The sequence below is a fragment of the Pinus tabuliformis genome, chromosome 1_2 (assembly GCF_031772625.1).
Source record: "Pinus tabuliformis cultivar Carrire ecotype Pingquan chromosome 1_2, CPIR1, whole genome shotgun sequence".
Lineage (NCBI taxonomy): Eukaryota > Viridiplantae > Streptophyta > Pinopsida > Pinales > Pinaceae > Pinus > Pinus tabuliformis.
The window spans coordinates 838,566,016-838,579,176 of NC_142298.1; the positions used below are offsets into that span (position 1 = coordinate 838,566,016).

Consider the following 13,161-nt stretch of genomic DNA (forward strand, 5'->3'; position numbering starts at 1 on the left):
GATTAAGTCAGCCTAATGAGTTGTCAAGTCGGTCTACATGAAGAGCCACATCCACCCTTGAAGAAGCCTATATATAAGAGGAACTCGTCCTCCATTTGGATCACTCACTCTCTCATCTCTTAGTCGTAGAAGGAAGTGCAAAGAAGAAAGTGTGAAGAAGAAGGAAGTCAAAGAAGGAAGTGCGAAGAAGAGGAATTCGAAGTGTTTCTGGGCCTTATCTATTCTTCTAGGAAGATTGAAGTTAGGGTTTTCTGCACTGGATCTTATGGGGTTCGATTTTGGAAGTAGAAAAAAGAGGAAGGCGAGCGAAGGTCTCTTAGGGCATCTTACTAGCCCTAGGACTCAAATCAGGGCAAGCGAAGTCAAGAGGAAGGCTGTTAGAGGGAGATCAAAGTCTCTTAGAGAAGCAACACCAGTTGTAGCAGTTGCTAGGGAGCAGAATTTCGGATCTATTGGGAGGTTGAAGATATTGCAGAAGGAGGCCATGGTAGACTTGATCTTGGAGGGTATTTGTCCGAGTCTAGGTCATGGTATTCGTCAATTGAAAGATTTGAAAGATAAAGAAAAGATTTATGGGTTTTCCCCTCAAGAGGAGGGGTTTTGGCCTTGGCTTGCACCTATATACTGTGTCACTGTTCTTACTGTTTTGGTAGCTGTTTGATGTATTTCACATTGGAAAAATAATGAACAAAGGTAATAAGTAAAAGGTAACACAAACAACTATCAAGTTAAGAGAATTAACATATTCATTTCCCTATTGAATTCTCAACATTGGGAACACCTAATACTGTTGTTTTTTAGCCACTGCTACCTAGGGTGGTAACACTATTACGTGATTAAAGCCCCAAATTTGGAAGGGAAGCCCAATATGGAGTTTCAGTGTGCCCTTGGCTAACAAACTTGGTTCACTTAGATGCACTAATGGATTGTTGTACCTGATGGTGAGGATGCAACACTGGACATTATATGTGATTGGTAGGTGGTTTCACCATGGGTTGGGCAACTTAATTAGGGTTTGAGTCCACTAGAGGATCATATTGTCACCCCTAGGTGAAGCGGTGAGAGCCATGGGACTCCCATCATGTGCAGAGCATCGTTTCATGCCGCGGGCACCCTCAACACCCTCAACAGTTTGCTTATTGCCCCACATTATTCTTGAGATGATGCACTTGGACTAGTGTGCCCCAGCAGACTAAGCATTCACCACGTGGTGTGGTAGCTGATCCGAGGCCCAGAGGAGGTTTTTCTCACCTCTTGAGGCATGGAAGGGTAAGCACCGTTGTCAGAGCTCTTAGTATTGGAGCATTACAAGATATTATATCACTAGGAGACCCATGAGATCAACTTTGGTGCCCCAAACACAAAGTTGGGACCCACATGATGATTTAAGTGGAGAGTTAGGGGCTATCCCTTGGTTTGAGATTTATGGAGCCCTCTCACACATTTTGGCATAAAGATGACTCAATGTTGCCTTCCAACGACCCTACATCAGGATGACATCATCATTTTGGATAACATTTGGATGGCTAATTCATAGTTTCATAAAGATACTTGGTCGGCTTGTGACCAAGCGATGTTTCTTGCCCAATCTTGTAATGCTGTGGGGCTTCTAGGCTAAAAATTCGACTTAGTAGATCATGTATAAATAGATGAGAGCTCATTTGTGCTACTGATCACCATCTCTTATGATTTCAGATCTCATTAGAGAATTCCGACCTGCACCTAGGGTTGTTTTTGGAGGATCTTAGATGCACTTTGACATATGGAAGTTGATTTTGACATTATTTTGGAGCTATTTCTTGGTCTAGTGGATAGATATATTGCATGCCATCTTGTAAGTTGAATATTTTGTTGAGTACCCTTTTCTTGAATGTCTAATGCATGGAATTATTGATTCTAGATGGAATTATGGTGCCCTAATTAATTGAAGATCATTTATTGAAGTAGATCTAGATGAAAATTTCATGTGTTATTCATTGTGACATGTAACGGATGTTCCTAGTGGAAAATCTGTTGAATTTGTCCATGAAACTCCATTATTGCATAGAAGTGGGTAAATGTTGAATGTTGATCCCTCATGCATCAATTTTAATCCTCCTTAAAGGGAAATCTTGCTTATTTAAAGCATTCAATTCTCCATACACCCATTGGGCAAGGCACTGGTCCTTTCACTTGATTATCACTTTGAAATTTTATCCATAAATTTTCCTCTCTTAAAATTCGGTCCCCTAAAGTAGGATGGCTAAGGTAGGGAATACAACGAATTGCATTGGAGGAGGATTTGGTGAATTCTAGGAGCATAGACACCAAGCCTAGTATCTTGTCTCCTAGTCCTCAAAGTTTGGTGAGAATCCCATATCCATAAAATCTCTTGCCCTAGGTGTGCCCTTAGAGGGAAACTCTAGCTTGTAGTTCCTAAACTTGGGGACTTCTTTGAGGGCTATATGAGCTTAGTACTTGGTAAAGTAAATCACAAGAAGCCATTTCTCCTCCTTGCCTTGATATTGGAAGTGCCTGTATCCACGATTATCCATAAAACCCTAGATCTTGCACAAGACATTTATAGGTTTCTTTGAGGGAGCGAAACACCTTTAGAGGCATTATTTCATCACCTTAAACTTCCCTTGAGAGGTCCTACCCATAGTTGCAGGAACCCCCCCCCAAGGATCTGGAGGCAGAACCGCGTCCCGTACGGATTCGCCACCGATCCTTCGGCGGAACCGCGGATCCGATTTTCGAATCCACAGTTCCGCCTTTTTTTGGCGATTCCTGGAAAATTGGATCTGTGGGGGCCTGATCCACAGTTCCTGTCGTCTGATCAGTGGATCCAAAAAGGATCAGGTGCGAATCTGTGGAATTTGGGGCATGTATCCACTGCGGATCGCGAGCGGATCCGAGAGAAGGTGGACGGTTCACACTGTTCTGTAGGGCTTTTTTTGTTTTTTTATTTTGGAAATTTCGAATTGTTATGTGAGGAACTACACTTTCCGAATACTCCCAAGGTGCCTCTTGATGCTCCCTAGACACTTCATAGATGCTCCCTAATGGTAATGTTAAATTCTTAAAGTAAAAGGATGGAAATAAAAAATAAAGGAGAAAATAGAATTTCATGTCCCTCAGAATTTCATATACCATGAAATGACTCAGGATGTTTGAGTGTGGTTCCAACCTCATCAGACTTCATATGGAGAAAATAGAATTTCATATCCCATTCAAAATTCAGTAGACTTCACAGTTTTCAGGATCAATGGGATTGTGGCATTTCATTGGATTATATCATGTATGAGGCCATGTGATTGTTGGTGTTGTTGATTGTTGAACTCCTTTTTCATGGCCTTTGCAATTATGTACCCTTCACTCAAGTCAAAATCATTGATCAAGCATGTTAAGCTTTCTCTACCATATTATAGGGCTTGGATTAGGCTGTTTGATCAAAATTAGGCAATGTTGACTAATATCCCTATAGAATTGAAGTAGAGGCAAAGGCAAGACAAGAGAAGAGGAATCTAGATTCTAGATGGTCAATGCTGGAATAATTAATCATTGATGTACAATGGATGCCATATCTATCTTGATTTATGTAAAAATATGCATGTTTTCTTGTCTTCTACAACTAATTTGGTATTTTGGATGTTTTTTTCAATATAAATGCATATATATATATATAGTAGACGCTTCCGAGACGCTTCACTTCCTAGATTTTTGGGAAATGACGCTTCCGCGTCCCCGCTTCCAAAAAACGTCGCCGCTTCATGCAACATTGGTCCTACCACATCAACTAGCGCCATAAACCCTAGAATATCTATCAAAGGTGATTATCCATCTTACTGGGACTCCTCCCATCGGTGAAAGTTTGTAAAGAGTAGGGGACATTCGCTGTGGTGACAGTGGGCCATTGTTCCATTGTTATCACTTAGTCTAGCTCTTTGTTCTATAGGCTTTCCCTCCTTAGGGCTTGCTAGATTTTGTGGTTAACACATTATAACTTATAACTAGTCTATTGCCCTCTTTAATTTGCAATAGATGTAACTTGCCTCTTGTATGCTAGCTTAATTCTTGGGTGCCTTCTATGTGTAGAATGTTGCCTTAGTTTCGATGTTACATCTTGTGCCAAGCTTTAAATCAGCATGATTCTTTGACGACTCTGGATCAAGTGGTTGGTGTGATACCACTGTTAGAAATATTTAACATGCGCAGAGAGAGATATTTTGGACGAATCAATAAATGTGCTCATTCTAGTCAATGACATATGGTAAATACATATGCATATAGAAAGAAGCCATGTTCTGTGTTTCCCGTAATGTATGACTCGGATCTTATTGCATCATAACCATCTTACTACAAAGATTTCCTGACATATCATTATCTTTGTATTAACATTACACTTGTATCATTAACTTAACATTCATGACTCGCTGGGACCCAAGTATTACAAAATAGACATTACATAAATTCTCCAACAATAAGTACCAACATTAAAATAAAGCACAGTAAAAGTACTCAATGAGTATTTGTGACTTACTTAATTTGGCTCAAGATAAAAATGGATCACTTGCCTTAGACTGGGCTCAACATGATCATCATGTTAAGACCTTAGCTAAACTGGGCTAAATTTTTCATATCTCAGACGGCCTTGTATAACCTCAGATAAACTTGCAAAACTCGAATAAACTTGGCAAAGCACAACTTGCAAGTTGCCATTGAACTTGAATAGTTTCATCTAAAGTGTTGGAATGAAATCACGTTTTAATTATTTCTGTCGTAATTTCACTTTGTTTGCTGAGTTTTTCATCGAGTTTTGCCAAGTGGTGAGTTGTTACTTACTCTTTGGCTTTCTGAGTCGTCGCAGAGTCCAAGTTCCTTTACTACAGAAATTGTTGATGTGCTAGACTTGACGCTTACTTTCAGTCTTAAGATATCGTTCTTCCTCTGCTTTCAATGACTGAAATTGGCAAACTGTTACTCGAAAAGAGAGTTACTTGTGTGCAACACTAAGAGTCATGCAGAGCATAATTATAGTAACAAAATCTAGCTTTAAGTAACAAAACCATCTCCCACTATGGAGCTATTTGAGAAAAACTTTAAATTTGACGTTGAGTTGTTCAATCATAGTATTTGAAGCAGGAGCTCTGAAGCATGATTGAAAAAGCATATAATTCTAACATGATTTTGGTTTATTTAAAGAGATGCTGTCGCCTTTACAAATTTTACTTTTATTTGCAGTTTAGTGTTTTCATTCCCTGGAAGTTTTTTATGTCAAATTTGTCAAAACGAGGTAGCTTATCTGATTTGAGTCTGTTCAATGTGTCAAGAATGAACAACACTGAAGAAACTGATACATTTATTGGGCAGAAGGAAGGGTTAGAGTCTCTATTGTAATTTGTGAATTGCTTCCAAGGTATTGGTTCTATGGCTCAGGTGCATATTTCTAGCCCAGAGCTGCAGTGACATCTATCTCCATATTGAAGTATCTATTGAAAAATACATGTGGGTAGATTATTGCAGAATTCAGTAGGTTTCTTAGATGTATATGGAGAATTCTAATATTTAGTTCATATCTAGAAGCAGCAACATCTCACACTTGGGCATTGAAATAGCTTTCTGAGATTTCTTTTAGAGGCAAAGTTTGTTGTGCACTGGTTGAGTGTGCAACCAGTCAGGAAAGTTTCTGCCATGTGATTGTCTGAGACCTGTAGTAATTAATAGCATTTTCCCTTGTGTTTATTGTCAGCACGGTTTATCTTCATAGTATTGCCTCCTGATGTTAATAACATCATGTTATAGAGCTATAAATGGTTTTCTTTGAAGAGTAGTTGATTGTTTAGAGCTTCCTTATTCAGGAGACAAAATGTAAATTTAAGGTAATCTCTGACAAAGATGGTTGCATGCTCATATTTTTCTTCTTTTATCAGGCAACAAGATCGAATTGATGTTTATATGAACTTGTTTACTTCTCTGTACAAGAGACTGAATTGAAGTGGTATTCATTGTGGGTTATGCCTATGGCAAGAACCACTGTCTTGATGTTCATGATATTATGTTTAGACTTTAAAGACATTCAAGGAAATTATAATTATGATATGGTTCCTTTATACAAGTTAAAATTTCTTGTTTATATGATAGTAAAGAGTGAAAAGTGCTGTATGGAATTCTAGGCACCAGTGTTATGTAAGAAAAGTCTGAATGTTCTGATGAGTAAAGGAGCTATCCAAATTGTGGATAAAACATTAAGCAATTTAAGGTTGAAATTATGATCCATCTGATATGTACATTTATTTGTTTATGACCTTGTTAGTAGATTATCATTTAGAATGTTCGTTATCAATTATGTCTCAGTTGATGCTTTTGGAGCTTTAGTCAAGTATGGATTTTGATCCTTCTGAATTATATAGGATGGTGAGGTTTGGACTTTCAGCGTGCGAGATTTCAAAGTGCCTCTCCCTGCTCATACTATTCATGTCAGCTATGATGGATTTGCAGAGGGTAAGTATAAACATTCTTGATTAATATTAGTAGGTAGAAGTCTTTATTCAAACTTCTTCGGCAATAATATCTAATTTGTATGCGAATTTTACTAAGATGCATTTCTTCTATTTAAGTTAGTACACATGTAATGTCCTCGACCATTTACGAAGCTTATGACGGAGTCCGCTAGCCTAAAGTGGTTCCCATAGGCTAAAGCACGGAAATATTTAATAAAGGAGAATTAAATTGCCTAAGGAAAACATTATAAAAGTCTAAAAAGGAGAAAGGCCCAAAGGGTGATATTCCCTAGGTAAGTAAAAAGTCACTTTAACTTTATAAAATGAAATATCATAAAGTGACTTTATAAAAAGTGATTTATTAAAAGGAAGCTGACCCTAAGCTCATAAAAGAAGGAAAATTAGGAGACTCTCCTCATTCGTGCATTTGTGAGTTTGGAGAAAGAGCTTTTGGAGAATGTTGAAGCAGAAACTTAAGGTTTTGGAACCCTAGCCACCATAGCAGATTTCAATGTTGAAACTAGACACCTTAGTTTGAATTTGAGAGTAAAATCACTCAGATTTCACCACTGAGCTTCAATGGAGAATATGATTTCCGAGGAATATTGAGGCCTTCAAGTGTTATTAGTTGATTTTAAAGGCTCATTTGGTTTTCTTCATTTCATTTGATAGGTTGGGGAAACAAGTGAAGGGGGCTAGCCCCAATTCTAGAACTGAGGTTGATTTTGTGATTGAGGCATACATAGTTAAAGGAAACAAGTATTATGGAGTCGCTGGACGAATTCTTGTGACATCAAGGTTGGAACCACATTTCTCTCTTTGCTGGACAGAGTTTTTCCTGAGAAGTAGACGAGAGTCGAGTTGCCTCCCTTGATAGCCGAGGGAAGTATAAACTGCTAGAACAAGCTTCTGCTAAGAGAAATTGAGTTCTGGTCACAAGGGAGTTGTATTCCCTTTTATCAGCTCAGGCCGTGGGCTATTCTCAACTCCTGGGCATGTATTTCCTCCACAAAATGCCGCATTCTGCCCTTAATAAACTAGTGTGACTTGGATGTGGGTCAGTGAGGAATAAGACTTAGATTTGCTGGACGAGTTGGTATCAGAAGGAGCAAGAAGAGTCTCTGCGTTCTGGTCTGGAGCCTCATACATTTCCTTTGTTGGTGTACAAGAGTTCTGGGTCAGTTGAAGGCTATATCAGCGAACAATCTACACAATACAGTGATAACAACCACTCGGTACATGTTGCTGAAGCCAAATTCGAACTTGGTCAAGGTGCTGGAGGGTATCTTACTGATTCGAGTGCCATGTTCATCTGTTCCATTGTAATTTGTAACGCTGTAATTTTCCCTTTCACAAATACATGACTGATGTGGTTCACTGCTTATTTGAATTGAATGTGAAATTGTTTGTGGGCTTATACTTTCTGTTTCTAAGTTGTTCACACTTCTGGGTGCACTTCCAAATCAGCTTAATATATATATATATACTACAATGTTTTTATATTGAATGAAGACCATTGTGTATACATGCAATGTCATTTAAATGAAAAAAAACACTCATCTACATCAACATGTCTAAACTCTAATTTTGATAACCTGAGGAGGGAGACTCATAAAACTTAAGTTACCAAGATTCGGATACGGATCCGGATCCGGATCCGCTAGTTTTTTGAAAATCTAAGATCCAGATACGGCAAGGATACGTCACGTACAATATATATATATTTAAAATTTTCAAAAACACCTTAGAGCTAAAAAATCAAATACTCCATGAAACCATCAAACACTTTTAGAACATTGAATGATAAATATGAAGATTTAAACATTGAAATGGTGCATCGTCCCTCATACAAAGTAACAAAAAGGATCATGATTCATAATATCATAAATGATAATAGTATATACATTTACAGATCCTCAAATGGATCTATATTTTCTGCATATTGCAACTCTACATCATGAACAGATGATGGGGGTCCTGGAATGTAGGAAGTTGCATCAGTAGGCTGGACTGGTGGTGGAACAATATCCTCAAGTAGGTTGAGGTGAGTCATGGCATTCAGTATTGGGTTCAAGTCAGAGATCTCAGGCTCCACATCCCACATCCTGCTCGGACCTTTTTTATACTCTGTTTCAACATGTGATAGAAGACGGAGGTTGGAATGAACATAAACAAGGTCCTCAGCCTTTGCTGCTCCCAACGTGTTTCGCTTCACTGAATGGATGAAGCCATATGTACTCCAATTCCTCTCAGCTGATTAGGAACTAACAACCTGTGATAACAACCTGGTGGCTAGAGTAGAGAGATGAATGCTATCCCCACCGTGGAAGCCCCACTAAGTAATAGGATCAAGATGTCCTCGATCATCCATAGCTACTGGATCTGAAAAACTACCAGTAGACTGTACAAACCCTCCAAATTCTTGGCGGACTTCCATTGCAACTACCATATCTCTATAAATTTTCTTCAAGGTTGTCTTGTATCTTTGTACCACTTCAGAATCTTTATTTGGTGCTATTCTACCAGGTAAAGACAAAATTTTAGAATGATAGTATTTAGGGTGCAATGCATATGCCAGAAGGTGTAATGGCGTGGTCATTTTGTTCCACCTTTCTGTAACTATGTCCTTCACTAAATAATAGAATGTTTCATGAGGGTCATTTTCACTTGCCCTGATAATTTCCCTTATCCTCTCCAACATACTATAAATGTTTTCATAAACTTCCCCCAAGCAAGGTGTATCTGTATCAAATGCCCTGATCAAGGTCAAGATTGGTTCAGTGAACCGTAGAAGATATTGAATCTTGTCCCACCATGCATCATCAAGAATGATGGACTTGATTTTTTGCCTTCTATCAGAAGTGGAAATCCTCCATGATTCCCAAAGAGGGTCAATGACCATTGCTTGTAGTGCTTGTCTCACCTCTGCAAGTCTCTTTATGACAAGAGTGTGGGAGGCAAAACGAGTTTCAACAACCTACAAGTTTCAAAAAGTCAAATCTCAAATGAGAAACCATATGTAAATTTGTAATTAAAAATAAGAATTTCTAATACAAATAGTATTGATTAAAAAAAGTACCTTCAGTAGCTCCAACTTTGCAAAACCCCAATAAATGGCTTGGGACATTGAATGATTTGTTATGAACATTTGAATTTCTTTTGACGCTACATATATTTCATTAATTCATTCAATCTCACCAATCTTGGCAAGCATAAGGTTCAATGAATGTACTGCACATGGAGTCCAAAAGATGTGATCATATCGACCCTTCACAATCAAACCTGCAGCTTTACAAACCTGTGCGTTGTCCATAATGATTTGGACAACATTATGTGGCCTCACACTTTCTATTGCATCAATAAGAATTGTGGATATGAAAGATGCATCTTTCTCTATTCCACTGCAAGCAACAACATTCAAAAACATTTCCCCTTGGGGGCATACTGCAACAACATTAATTAATGGGCGGTTTCTTTGGTCTCTCCATCCATCAGAAATGATGGACACCCCTGTTTTTGCCCATGTATCCCGGATTGCCTGTAGCTGTCTATCCACGGATTGTCTCTCTGATGCCAACAAGGTAGTGTGGACCTTTTCATATCCAGAGCTTTTGTACCCTTTTGGCGCTTCATTAACTGCCTTAATCATTTGTTGCCAGTAAGGGGAACGCACCAAATTGAATGCTAGCCCATTTGCATAGATGCAACGAGCTACATGTTCATCAGCTATGTCTCTACCTTGATTATTGAAACACGCTTCAAGAGGGCCTAGAGTGGCCCTTTTATTAGATGTGGCAGCAGGCCTAGATGGCAATGGAGGCCTAGTTGTAGAGCTTTGCACAGGGTGTTTTCCCTTAGCAAGCTTCCTATCAACAGCTTCTTGTAAAGATGCATAGAATTTCATTTTTCCAGGACTCAAACCTTGGCCAGGTTTGCCATTTGCATTTTTTGGCCTGGTGCATACTTGCACCCCTGTGTTAGTTTGACCGGTGAAATGGGCCTTCACTCTACTATATGAGCCATTTTTTATATCTTGGCATTCATTGCACTTCCATTTAAATGAACCACCTCTGGGATTTTTTCCAATAATCTCCACATACTGCCATAAAGGAGATTTTGGGTCTGTTTTGATGATTTCCCCTTCACCATGCTCATGTTGTGAATCTTGTGATGGTTCCATTATGATAATGGTATAGACTCTATTGGTTACTTGCAACTGCATATAAAAGTCAAATTATAATATATTATCAATAAACAATTAAAAATTAAATTGTAAATACATTAAAAAAAATTAAATTTAAATTTTAAATACATTTTAAAAATTTAAATAGCATGATGGCTTAGGACATTGAATGATGGCTTGAGACATTGAATAGAGTTAAATTAGTAATTTAAAATTACCACTAGACAATTAAAAAATTTAAATTAGTATTTAAAATTTAAATTTTACTATAGTCTATGACTCGTAAACTGTAAAACTAAATACTAAATACAGTGAAAAATATATATATATATATCTATTATTAAACACTACATCTATTATTAATATTAAACACTAATATGATAATATCATATATTAATATTTAATAATAGGCAATTTTTAGACAAATGCATAAACACTGCAGTAAATTACTAAATTTTTAGACAAGTTAATAATACAGTAATATTATTAATTATTACCTAAACAGTAACACTACAATAAATTAGTAAATTAGTAAATAATAAATATTGTAAATATTATAAATTATAATGAATTAAATTTGTATTTGACATTTGTACAGAATATATATTATCCGATGCATAAAATTAAATTAAATTAAATACACTACACTATATAACAAGAAATGAATATTAAAAATTTAAATACCTTGTTAAACCCCTAATTCCTCTGGTGGCAGAAGACAACCTGACGTTTTAACTTTTGTGCGGGCCTGACTGTGTGCTGCTTGACTGTGTGCGGGCGTGAACAGTGAGTCAGTGCTGCTGAGTGTCACTGTGCTGTGTGCAGGGGGCCAGCAGCGTGAATAGAGGTGCTGCGTGCTGCGTGCAGGGGGGCCAGCAACGTGAACAGAGGTGTTGCGTGCTGCATGCAGAGGGGCTGGCGGTGAGCCCGGAACAAAATAGTGTGTGCAGGAGGGGCTGGTGGTGAGCCCGGAACAAATAAACGTGTGCAGGAGGGGCCGACTGGTGAATGCAGACAAAAGAAAATCGGACAAAGGAAAAGCAGAGTCCCGACAAAGGAAAAGGTTATAATATATACGCGGACCACATAATATCTAAACCTATAGCGAAAATCGAAACCTAGAAAAATTTTGCTTTTTCTGACTTTTTCGGCTACCATTTCATCGCTTCTGGTAGCCACCAGCGGGATCCGTATCCTGGGAAAGTTGTCCGTTTCCAAAAAGCGCATATTTAAAAAATACGTATTTTAGATGTATTTTTGGCGTATCTGTATCCGGATCCGGTTCAGATACGTGGATCCGACAATACTCCTCCTGCCCCTGTCGGATCCGGTAACTTAGCATAAAACTTGACAGAGACAATGGTATTTTTGGAGTCATTTTTGAGCAAGAACCTTACTGTGGTATCAGAGCCTTAATCCTGGCTCAACCATGGATTGTTGTTGAAAAACCAGAGCTCAAGAGTTTATTAGTAGCCTGATAGTGGTTACATGACAGAAAAAAATCCCTTCACATGGATAACATATAGAAGGAGACACACCTACAGGGAACCAAATCCCCTTACAGAAGAAGATATCCTTGATACTGAGAGTGAGGAGACACCAGGAAGGGAAGAGGTGATAGAGGAAACACCTGAAGTAGAAGGGCCAAACATAGGTGACAAAGAGGAGCAAGCTTTTAACAGTTTACTCAGGGCCATAAATGACTTGGCCAAAGGCCAAAAGGCGATGGTAGACTTGATGAAAGGCATGATCAACACAAGGACTTCCACAGGGAAGGAGCCATTGAATGGGGAAGGGTCCAACAATGCTGAGCGTAGTCAGGCCTGTACTCATGTGCAGAATCAATCACGCACTGCTAGTAAAATGCCCAGACCCAATATGCCTCATTTTATACATGATATATTAGAGGACATACTTGAGCAGTCCAGTCATGGAATTCCCTATGCAAAGTATGTTAGTGTCTGTTAGTCATGTCAGTCATCGACGACCAAATATGCTCTTACATAGTTTTTTTAATTAGGGTTTCAGGTCAAATTTTTATAGTTTCAAAGAGCTTTTCAATAAAAAATCTAATCACTGGTTAGGAAGGTCAGTCTCTACTATTCCTTTCAGTTCCATGGACAAAGAACAACATCTTGGTCAAGTCAAATCATTGTTAGACGAGTCCCATAGTCATTATGTTCATAATTCACCTAATAAGCCCATGCTAGGTCAATAGGTAAATCTCTGAAAACTGGTCTTTTTACCATTAAAATCCATTTTATAAGGAATAGTAGAGGTTAAGTTGGCAATCAAGGTTTTAAATCATTCTTTTATTTCATTTTCTTAAATGAAATACTTTCATAAAGGTCATGAAGCTGCAAAGTGTCAAGTTCAAGTTACAAATGTTATGGTGGGTCCACTACCACTTGTAAAGAAAAATCGATTTTCTCAAGTTATAAAAGGCTTTCACTCACTATCTATTTTCCCATTCCATTTTTTCCATCCAATCAGGGC

The 13,161-nt window shown here is 38.1% G+C and overlaps 1 pseudogene across 1 annotated transcript in view; it reads left to right on the forward strand.

The window, feature by feature from the left end:
• The window catches only part of LOC149208542 (pyruvate kinase isozyme A, chloroplastic-like), a 205,176-nt pseudogene that overhangs the window by 58,274 nt on the left and 133,741 nt on the right, over positions 1-13,161 (forward strand). The window contains exon 2 of the transcript XR_016252781.1: positions 6,393-6,483. The product of XR_016252781.1 is annotated as a pyruvate kinase isozyme A, chloroplastic-like (transcript). The remainder of the gene's footprint in view (positions 1-6,392; positions 6,484-13,161) is intronic.